The 10,465-nt window shown below is 42.1% G+C and overlaps 1 long non-coding RNA gene across 1 annotated transcript; it reads right to left on the reverse strand.

The window, feature by feature from the left end:
- Positions 1 to 8,055: 8,055 nt before the first annotated feature.
- On the reverse strand, positions 8,056 to 10,216 carry LOC134069069 (uncharacterized). Its single transcript, XR_009936762.1, has 4 exons — positions 10,160 to 10,216; positions 9,179 to 9,255; positions 8,476 to 8,555; positions 8,056 to 8,176 (listed from the first exon to the last, which is right to left on the reverse strand). It is a non-coding gene; the product is annotated as an uncharacterized LOC134069069 (long non-coding RNA).
- Between the last annotated feature and the right edge of the window lie 249 nt (positions 10,217 to 10,465).

Raw genomic sequence — 10,465 nt, forward strand, 5'->3', positions numbered from 1 at the left:
ACACACACACACACACACACACACACACACACACACACACACACACACACACACACACACACACACACACACACACACACACACACACACACAACAAACACATCTTAATTATTTTTGAACTACAAAAACAGTTCTTAAGAGCAAGCATTGGGGTATGAGAGCAGAACCCAACCCAGGCATGGAGCTAAGGAATACAGTAAGAGCCCTTGGAACCGTCTCACCACCTTATTGGCTGTAGGAGAACAGGTGGTAATCTGCAGTGACACCTGCAATGTGCCATCTTCCATCATGTGCTGCTTAAAATATGGATCACACTGTCTTCTCATCAAAAATATAGATGAGGACTGCCTTAAGTGTCAGCTAACTTAACATGATGATTATGAGGCATGGACTTTTATCCGACAACAGAAAAGCGAAATCTCCAGGCCTCTGTGTAAGGTGTGGCAGGTGTTCTCACAGCCTATTTCAGAGGAGGACAGGAGATCAGGTCGTGCTCATTGTTTACTTCCTGCGGATAACGCCTGAAAAAACAATGGACATTAAGTTTGGTTGTCTTTGCTACAATTTTCATAAAACTAACAAACTACACATGCATACTAGTCTGTTGGAAAGCCAGTCATTGGAAAATATTAAAAAGCAGTATAAGTTAAGAAATTTCCAGCAACTAAATACTGAGGTGAACTGTAAATGCCTTATTCATTTTCTAGGTGAGGAGTGTCTGCATGTGACTGTTGTATATCAAAGCTAAGGCTCAGTTTATCCCTCAATATTACCTAACTGGATTTTCACATTTAATTTATGCTTGGTCATCACAGAATCCATCAACACCAGTGGATCTACAGTATGTTTTTTCCTGACTCTGCCGTTTTCCATGAAACACTAATTCGCAAATGGTCATACAGCATGTATATGCCCATGAGTACACCCCTCCACCCTTTCGCTCTCTCTCTCTCTCTCTCTCTCTCTCTCTCTCTCTCTCTCACACACACACACACACACACACACACACACACACACACACACACACACATCCTATGGGGACTGTGAGAATCAAAGAGGATAGCTCTTAATCAGGCACGCCTTTTGTTGTCTCTCTGCTAAAACACTTCTTATGTGCCCCCACAGAAAACGGAGGCCTATATTGATTTCTTAGGCTGCTCTTTGAAGGTGGAAGCTTCTCCGTTTGGGGCGAGGGAGGGAAACGTTTAAGAGCTTACCTTAATGAAAGCAGGAGAGGGCCCACTGGTTTCCAAACACGTAGAGTGTTGACATTCTCTAAAAAGGATTATCAAATTCTGTTTAAATCAAAGCACAGAGATTAAACTCAATCCCTTGAGGGTTGTCCATACAACTGCACACCCACACAAATGCATGGATTTATGCACCAGGCATGCACGTGTTTACAGCACCAGACACTGATGCGCTCACAACATTGCAGTCTGTCACTCCTATTGACTACCTACTGATGACTCCTATCACCACGCTGAGAGTATTGCTCAAGGAGTTATGACATAACTTCCTCCTTGGATATTACACCTCCATTCACCTACACAAGTGTCTGTGAACTAATGTAAGTACTGTCATACATGTGCATTCATGTACTGTGTGTATGTGTGCGTGAGAGTGAGTGTGTGGCCTCTCTACACACATAATCAGCAACATCTCAGCGTGTTGTTTTCACAAGCCCTGTCAAACTTCATCACTTCTCTGACAACCCAGTTTTCCGGATGAGTTCTCAAACAGCGCCAGTGGACATGGCACAGTCATGTCAAACATGTGTAGTGTAGCTGGGCAGCTAAACAATATGTCTCCTCTTCCTGCTTTTCCTTTGGTCTTTCAGTGTAAAAAGATGTCTACATTTCCCCAACAGTAATATCTTACGAGACTCTACTGAACTCGTCTGCATTGCTTTATTGGAATTCCGTCATTTGTCCTGGCGATGTTCATGCATTGCAGACTGATATCTAACAGTACTCTCTCACACTATTACTGTAAAGTGCCAGAATAATCTTGTTGGGGGCTTTATTGGATTTCTGCAATAAAAAGATAAAATCCCAAAACAAAACAAAAAACAACAACACTGCAATGACACCTCTGAGGATGACTCAGTCAGCGTCATCACTTCCTCTGATGACCTTGTGCTCATCGGGAAACTGCAGCTGAGTGTGACGCCATCCAGAGCCAGGAGCTGTTCCGCTGGAGGTGTGTGTGAACTCATACGGGAGTCTGGTGCTCACCTGACACAGGTGTTCCCATGCAGCCCCGGGGGGGCGCGCCTCCTAATGCCCTACACAGGTAATGAGGCCAGGAGCAGATGTGGAGTCATGTCTCACATATTAGTCACAGCGGCCCAGCCACCAGCAGACGCCTCCTAGCCTGCCATTGTGGGAACACAAGCTAGCAAGCCGCTCACCTGCCCCGGCGTCTAGGCTTCTATTTCTGCCTCAACACTTTTGCTCATGACTCCTTCTGTGCTCCGTGCCAACAGATACCAGCAGCCTACCTGAACACTGAGAGCTAGGATTTCACTGCACATCTGTCAATTAGGAGGAGTATCATTCACTGAGCAGTTTGTGCTCCTGTCAACACAGTCCTGATTAATGGCCTCTTATCTTGAAACATAGAGGATGGCCTGTCTCTGTGAATGAACATAGAGAAGCACCAATTACACATGTTACATGACACGGTGTATATGATATGTGACAAAATAATGTGACCACCTGGTGTACAGGAAAAGGCTAATAAAATGTCTATGGAGTCCTATTGTATTGGATTTGGTAGAACATATAGCCTATAGCAGGAATGTGGTTTAAGGAGGAGCAAACCAAAGCAAAGCAAAGCAAACCACTGAATCTCTATGTGCATTATTATAATGATGAATTACCATTGATATGAAGAGCCTTTAATGTAAATGGAGAAGTGTGGTCCTACCACATACCACAGCACTGGTTTAAGATCCATTTCCTACAGGGCTCAGTGCAGCAGTGAGTAGAGGGTGGAGTAAGTGTGTAGCGTAGCTCACATGGACCAGCGCACTGACGAGCATCCTTGAGCGCATCGCCTCTCAGTCAGAAAGACAGGCGTGCATCCACACTCCCACACACATGCACATGCACATATGACTGGGTCTCCCAAGACACGTGCATCTATGCCTACGCTCATACTCTATGCTCGTGCATCTATGCCTATGCTCATATGCATGGAGAGAGAATGCAAACGCATCCAGGACATGTGCACTGCAGAAGTCACCTACACATCTGCATTCCTGTGTTGGCTACACCACACACACACACACACACACACACACACACGTGCGTGACACACCCCTGGCGTACGCCTTTGCAGCACAATTAAAGCCATTAAGCGCATCATCTGTTGCACATGTCTAAAGAGAGACATGGCCTCATTAATTGTCCTCTTGGGCAGATAGGGCTGTCATGTCCTCCATGACACATCCATTACTCGGCCTACAAGATGAGTTTGGGATAACAGGCTCTTATGTAATCTTAGCTCATGACTATCATGCACACTCCTCTGCACACACTGGCCAGCACTGAAGACAAGGACACTCAGTAGCCTCCTTCAGCAGTGGTAAGGTGCTGTGATTTGGACATACAGTATTCACATACTGTACATTACACTATTCATATTCATGGGTCTTTCTTTTACATTCTTGTCTTTTTCATAGAGGAATCTAATACATGACCGACATTGCAATTTAAATATGGCCGCCGAGTGGGGGACTTGCCTATAAGGACTCTGCTGAAGATGGTTGAGAGAGTACCAGGAGTGTGTCAGTTGCTTCTCTGAAGAAACAATATTCTCATCGATCACATCCCGACCCCAGACCACACCAATGTCAAATGAGTTTATCTGACCATATATTTTACCCAATATGCTTATACTGTAAATGGTAAAGATCCCATTGAAATTGTTACAGTGTAGGCTTCTCTGAATATGAACTATAGGCTTAGCCTATCTCGGCTCTTCCTGCATTTGTACACATTAGGTATCCAGGGAATACTGTAAGGAGCACAGGAGTGCAGGGCTGTTCACCACCACATGCCACAGAAGCAAGGAGTGTAATCCAAAGGCCAGCGGTCTCCAGAAGTGCAGAGGAGGGCCCTAGGGATGCCCACGGACTTGCAGCCCCATAATGAGTACATGTTGCAGCTAATTAGACAGACACAAGCTTAACATCAAAATGCCCAATTAACCCCCGAGATCCAGAGCTGAATTTCTCTATGGAGGTGAGGAATGCACAGAAGCGAGGATATTGCGCTTTTAATGATAGTTACCGGCTCATTAGCATTCATCAGCTACTGCAGTTATGACCCTACAGCTAAGCTAAAGCTTGTTAAACTCCTCGAGTGTGACCATCCAAATGCATCTCTCACCACTGTTACTTTAGGCTAATCTGATATCTGTTGCTTAGCAATTTATTAATACGCCTAGACCCCCATCCTATCATCCCATTGTTGTTTTTTGAGAAAATGTAACAACTCAGTCTTGTTGAAGTTTGTCGCACTTTGCTTACATTACAGTGTGTCATGACAAAGACCAATAACATCTTTATGGCAACTGTATCAGGTTAGCGGTAAAATTGGTACCTGTAAACATTTAAATGTGGAAAATGTTAGTACAGCCCCAAAACAGAAAAAACTAAATTCGAGTTTAAAAGATTTGCAGATTTTTGTTGTTGTTGTTGTTGTAATTATCTGCAATTTTTTTCTGTTTTGGGGTTGTAAATTCATGACAATTAACAGCCTGGGTGAACCCAGATAAATCTGCAGTCATATTTGAATGTGTGGCAATTCTTCAATTTACAGTAGGCCTAATTAAAATCACAGAAAACCGGGAGCCCATAATAAGCGCTTATCTGGAAGGGGGCGGGATTTATATGACGACGGACAGGAAAGTAGAGTTAGAAGCGCTGTTATTCTGCTGTTATAATGTGGCACAGATGACGTCAGTATTCAACACTTGGTAATTTACTGTACATAGCCAATTACAGTAATAATATATTTGCAATTTTTGCAAAAAACTCTCCAATTTGTCCCTTTTTAATATTTTATTTCAGGTATGTACAGTAGGCCTATAACCTCACTGACCGAAATGCATTGGTTGCTTTAACCACTTAATCTTTTGGTATCAAAAAACACGTTTCAATCATTTCTGGCAGTAACAGTGACACACACACTCACAATGCTCGAAACTGTTGTAGCTCAGGTGATCCTAGCCAGACCTCATTTCATCTGCTTTTTGCCCAGTTTCCTAGCAACAGGTTTGAATGAGCAACAGAGTAGTAGTTGCATGACCACTCTGTTTGGAGGGGTAAGTGGGCAGATTAGAGTGGTGAGATGTATGGGAGTCCATTCACATTTTTGGCATAATGTGCCAGACAGATTATGAGATTTCCAAACAGTTTTCTTTGATTCATTATCTTTTCTTGCAGCTCAACAGATGTGTGACCCAATAGGAGTCTCATAGCAACCTAACACAGCTAACACACACTTAGCATGTACTTCTCTCTTTTCTTCTGCTATCTCCCTCTTCTACCACTCTCACCTTACCAAATGTTGATGAGGACTTACTATAACATCTGCACTCTCATCTTCAAGTAAATAGCCTATTGATGCAGAAGTCATTCCTACTAAGGTCTCCTCTGTACTGTAGATTGAATGCCATTATATATTTCACAATAAGCTGAAAAGCGTTAGCTGATGGAGGAGAGATGGCCATTGTGTGGAGGGAGTGGAAGTGAGGGAAGAGGAATCTAGATAAGGAATGTACAGATCCTGCATCTTCTGCATTATGTCATCAGAATCATGTCCTTGGTCTCCATCTCATAGCAGAAGAAACTCTAATCTGTGGGTTACTTCTTCAGTCATTTTCAGTTTTATATAAAATATAAATCACCACAGGTTATTGTGTACAAATGTGAGTCAGAAGTATTCAGACATGCCATGTCAGTACCTTATATGTTGAAACTGCTCACAGCAGTCCTAGATGAAAACAAAGCTCATCCTTCAGCGTCACCATGAGGTGCCAAGGCCATTTCCCCCAGTGCTCCTGCAGCAGTGTGCTTATTTGCCAGAGAGGAAGGCATGGCCCCTGGGCACAGTGGTCAGAGTTATGCTATTTAGAGAGAAGAGCGTCCACATCTACAGTAAAGTGACCTTTGAAAAGGACAGGGCTGGATTCTCCATTTCTGAGGCACTATTTTCTGCCAAAATCCAGCCAAAATCCTTTGAGTAGAAGTGTGTTGGAGATGAAAGCTACTAGGCATCAGCACATTTTCAATTATCTCCACTTACATTGAAGTCTATTGCAATATAAATGTACATATAATGTACCATGATATTTCTTCACAGCATGTTGTCCAGCAATTTAAAGACAGGCAGTCAAAGGCAAATAGCAAGGGAAGAGTACACTCACTGTTAGACTGTCTTATCCGTACACGATGACACAAGGACTTGACATTCTGATGCACTGACATGTTCATTGACACAAATATTTAGTTTTGAGAGATGGACTAATGAGTTTGAGCAAGAAACTGGCTTTTGCAGGTAATCCATGGTGTTTTGCTATTTGTACAAATAGTTTTGAGAAATGCACTTACTGTTTAGCAAATCTCAAGGATGATTCGAGTAATGTACCAAAGCGACTGAGAAAAACTGTAAAAACCTTGGTAAAACACTGAAAGGCAGTTTAAATTGCAAAATTACAAAAAGGCGCTCAACCTCTGACACACAGTGCATATAGCAATTCAAGCCCCATCCAAAACTCAAAGAACCCAAAGGGCAGTGCTAAAGTGCTGTCTTACTCTGAGCTATGTACAACCAGAATTCATTAGGATTATTCTTACTCTGAGCTATATACAACCAGAATTCATTAGTCTTTTTCTGCAGACATGCTACTTTCAATAATTCCCTTTGCCCATAGTGGATAAGGCAAGGCTGCAAGGCACACGCACACACCAGCAGCAAGCTGAACCCAGAGACAAAGGAGGGGCGCATAGGGGTGTGATTCATACTAATGTGAGGTTCCACTACACATGAGTCAACGCAATCACTGCGGAGAGCACTTGTGAGAGTTTGAGATGATCCATGGCAGAAAGATGAATTCATTAAGACATATTGATGTAAGCACTGTGCTCTATATGTGTTTGGGCACACAGTATGTGTAGGTGGATCTGTGTGCCAACATACACGCATGCTGTAGGCTACATGGATTTGTATAATCTATGGATGCGTCAGAACCAAGCCTCTGTGTAAATTCTAAATTATATAATTTATATGGTTATACAGTCCCTATAAAAAGTACTCACCCTCCTGAATATTTCCCCTTATACTGCTTTTATTTGCAAGTGGAATCTTGTTTGATTTAATTTGTCCTTTTTTTATAATGTTTTACAAAATCCCCTCTTTAATGTCAAAGTGAATGCAGATTTCTAAAGTACACTCTCAGAAATAAAGGTACAGGAAAGTAAAAAAAAAGGTACAAATGCTCGTCGCTGGGGCAGTACCCCCAAGGGGAACAACCTTGTACCATATTAATGGGTACAAAGAAGTACCCCTACAGTCTGTGCCTTTTTGGTACATATAGGTCCCTTCAAGGGTACAAATGGCTGGTCGCTGGGGTGGTACCCCAGGGTACAGCAATTGTACCCTTACCATAGGTACAGAGTTGTACCCTTGTACACTGTACCTTGTGAGAGACAATTTTGTACCTTTGCAATATATTTGTACCTTAATCCACTGGTACAAAGGGGTACCCCATTAGATGGTACCAACTTGTTCTCGTTAGGGGTACCACCACAGCGACGATGCCATTGTACCTATAAAGTGGCAAAAATGTCCTAGCTAAATAGAGAGGAATGAGGAAAAGAAAGACCACAATCTTCATTTTCAATCAACTTTATTGAATGCAGTTTTTCACTTTTAAATCCCTATGAAAAGTGTAGGAAGGTCAAAGTGTTCTTGTTTTTCGGCTGATACTCGAGATTGAAAACAAAATAAGAATAGAATGATGACATTATCGCTTCCTCTACCTTCATGGCCTCACACACCCTGACCCAGTCTACAATAAGTGAGCAGTGGCTTTGTCCCTCAAACGTAGACTTCCAGTCTTCTTGGGTCACCTGGACAACTGGATACGGTGTGTTGGGTTCATCCTGAAGAATACAACAAAACAGACAGGGATGCACGTTTTGATTGGTCAAAAAAGAGAGAGATAGTTGATGGACCCCCCCGCCCCCAAACAAACAAACAAATAATCATACCTATGGCCTACCTACATTACCACTCAGTGACTCATGACATTTAAAAAAAAAAAAAAAGATAAATCAATCAATCAATCAATCAATAAATAACTAAATAAATCAACTACTAACTAGGGTAGACTGCGACCAGTAGCACCAGTCAGCAGCCAGAGAGCTAGCCAGAGAGCTAGGCAGAAGCTAGAGATGCATACCTCTCCCATTATGATGTGATGATTCACACTCTCTTTAAAAATGATTGGCAGGAGGATGAGTGCCGCTCTGAAGTCCATTCCTAGAAGAGAAGAGAGAGATACTTTATTCATGTTAGGCATCCAGTAGCTTACACATACACACACACACACACACACACAATCAAAATCTGATTATCATCTCAGAATGCACTGAATTGTCTACAGATTTTTCCACGCACGCGCTTATCAAAGTGTAATAACATACCATTAGTCTTCAACAAAACCACTCTTTGGATGAATAAAGCTAGTTTCATGCTTCGTGTTAGGTATCAGTAGTGACAACGGTAGCGTCCATACATCAATCAACTGATTCAGTTTATAAATGCAATATGACCACTCACGTGCAGCAAGTCACGGCATGAAAGCATACATTCCTGTCCTATACTATTGAATTAAGTGACCAGTGCAGCAGACCTGATTAATCCATAGTAAAATTGACTGGATATTAACACATCCCACCCCATCGGTGGAGGGCTGGAGGAAGCTTTGAGAAACACATTTGTACTTTCATTCAGTGGCCTGCTGCAGGTGAGTGGTCACATTGGTCCTATGAACTGTGGAATAGTAAATTGACGCTTCCATGGTCACTTCTGAAACTTAACAAACACACACACACACACACACACACACACACACACACACACACACACACACACACACATACCTATTAGGATGAAGCGTGGTACTGCAACAAAGCTAATTGGACAATAACTATTAGGAGGGCAGCAGTCCTCACACCACCTGCAAACAGAGGGAATAGAAGAAGGCGAACATTTATACATTGCAAAACTCACAGAACATGAAAATACCATCACTGATGCACTACTGCACTCACATGCATCTTAAATAAACATATGCCTAGGTGTAAGTCATCAAACATGGCACAAATAAAGGCTATAAAATGAAGACATGAAGCCTAACACTTCCATAAACAAACTAAAAATCCCTTTACTTTGCTTGATATTTCTGCTAATTGAAATTCCCCAAATGCGCCCCATTCACATCCACTAGACAGATCTATCAATTAGCATACAACACTACTGTTCCTGAATCAGGGGGTGAAATAACTTAATATTAACCTACTTCATTTGTTTTACTGGTCCTTTTTCCAGTTATAGCAACACTACATATTATGCATCAACACTATCGATACATGTATTATGATTAAGTAATGACCCATGCCCCATGGAAGGTCGAAAGGTAAGGTTAACTTTCGTTGTGTGTCTGTTAACGTTAGCAGCTAACAACAACTTTCGTTGTGTCTGCTAGCTGCTAACTTTAGCCTGCATTGTAACAGCCACTTTAAATGTAGGTAGCTGCTAGGCTAGGCTATTGCGCCTGATGTGTGAAAACTCACACTCTACATTCATAACGACATCTCAGACTGAATTATTGCTAGATATGGTATTAACTCCAAAAATTCCACATAAAGGTGAAATTAGTAACTGGAAAAGTTAACATTAACAGCTAACATCGCTAACGTTAGCGAAGTTAGCTCGCCAGCACTATTTGATAGCTATTATTTGCTAACTAATTATGATTTCTATGATGGCTAACGACTGTGGTTAATATTTCATTGTGAAAACAGTACATTTCTAATAAATTCCCGTTTTCAATTGGCATTCAAAAGTACTGTAATTCTTACCTTGAATACGATGATGGCAGAGTAGGCCTACAGCACACAGCTTGCAGTCAGTCAGATTCATGATAGAAAAGTGACGGTTGATGATGTGTACTAGACGAGCAGGCTCTGCCTTCTCCTCCTGCAACGCGCCTTTTTTGTGTACCCTTGCAAAAAGGCACTTAATAGCACCCCAGCTTATGCTACCCTGTCACGAAAGGTACTTCTCAGTACCGCACAGGAAGTGTACCCTTTCATCAGAATAAAGTACTTATTTTGTACCCTACAGGATGTGTACCCAAAAGGTACTTCTTAGTACCCCTTGGGAAC

Source organism: Sardina pilchardus, chromosome 21 (assembly GCF_963854185.1).
Source record: "Sardina pilchardus chromosome 21, fSarPil1.1, whole genome shotgun sequence".
In the NCBI taxonomy this organism is placed as follows: Eukaryota; Metazoa; Chordata; class Actinopteri; order Clupeiformes; family Clupeidae; genus Sardina; species Sardina pilchardus.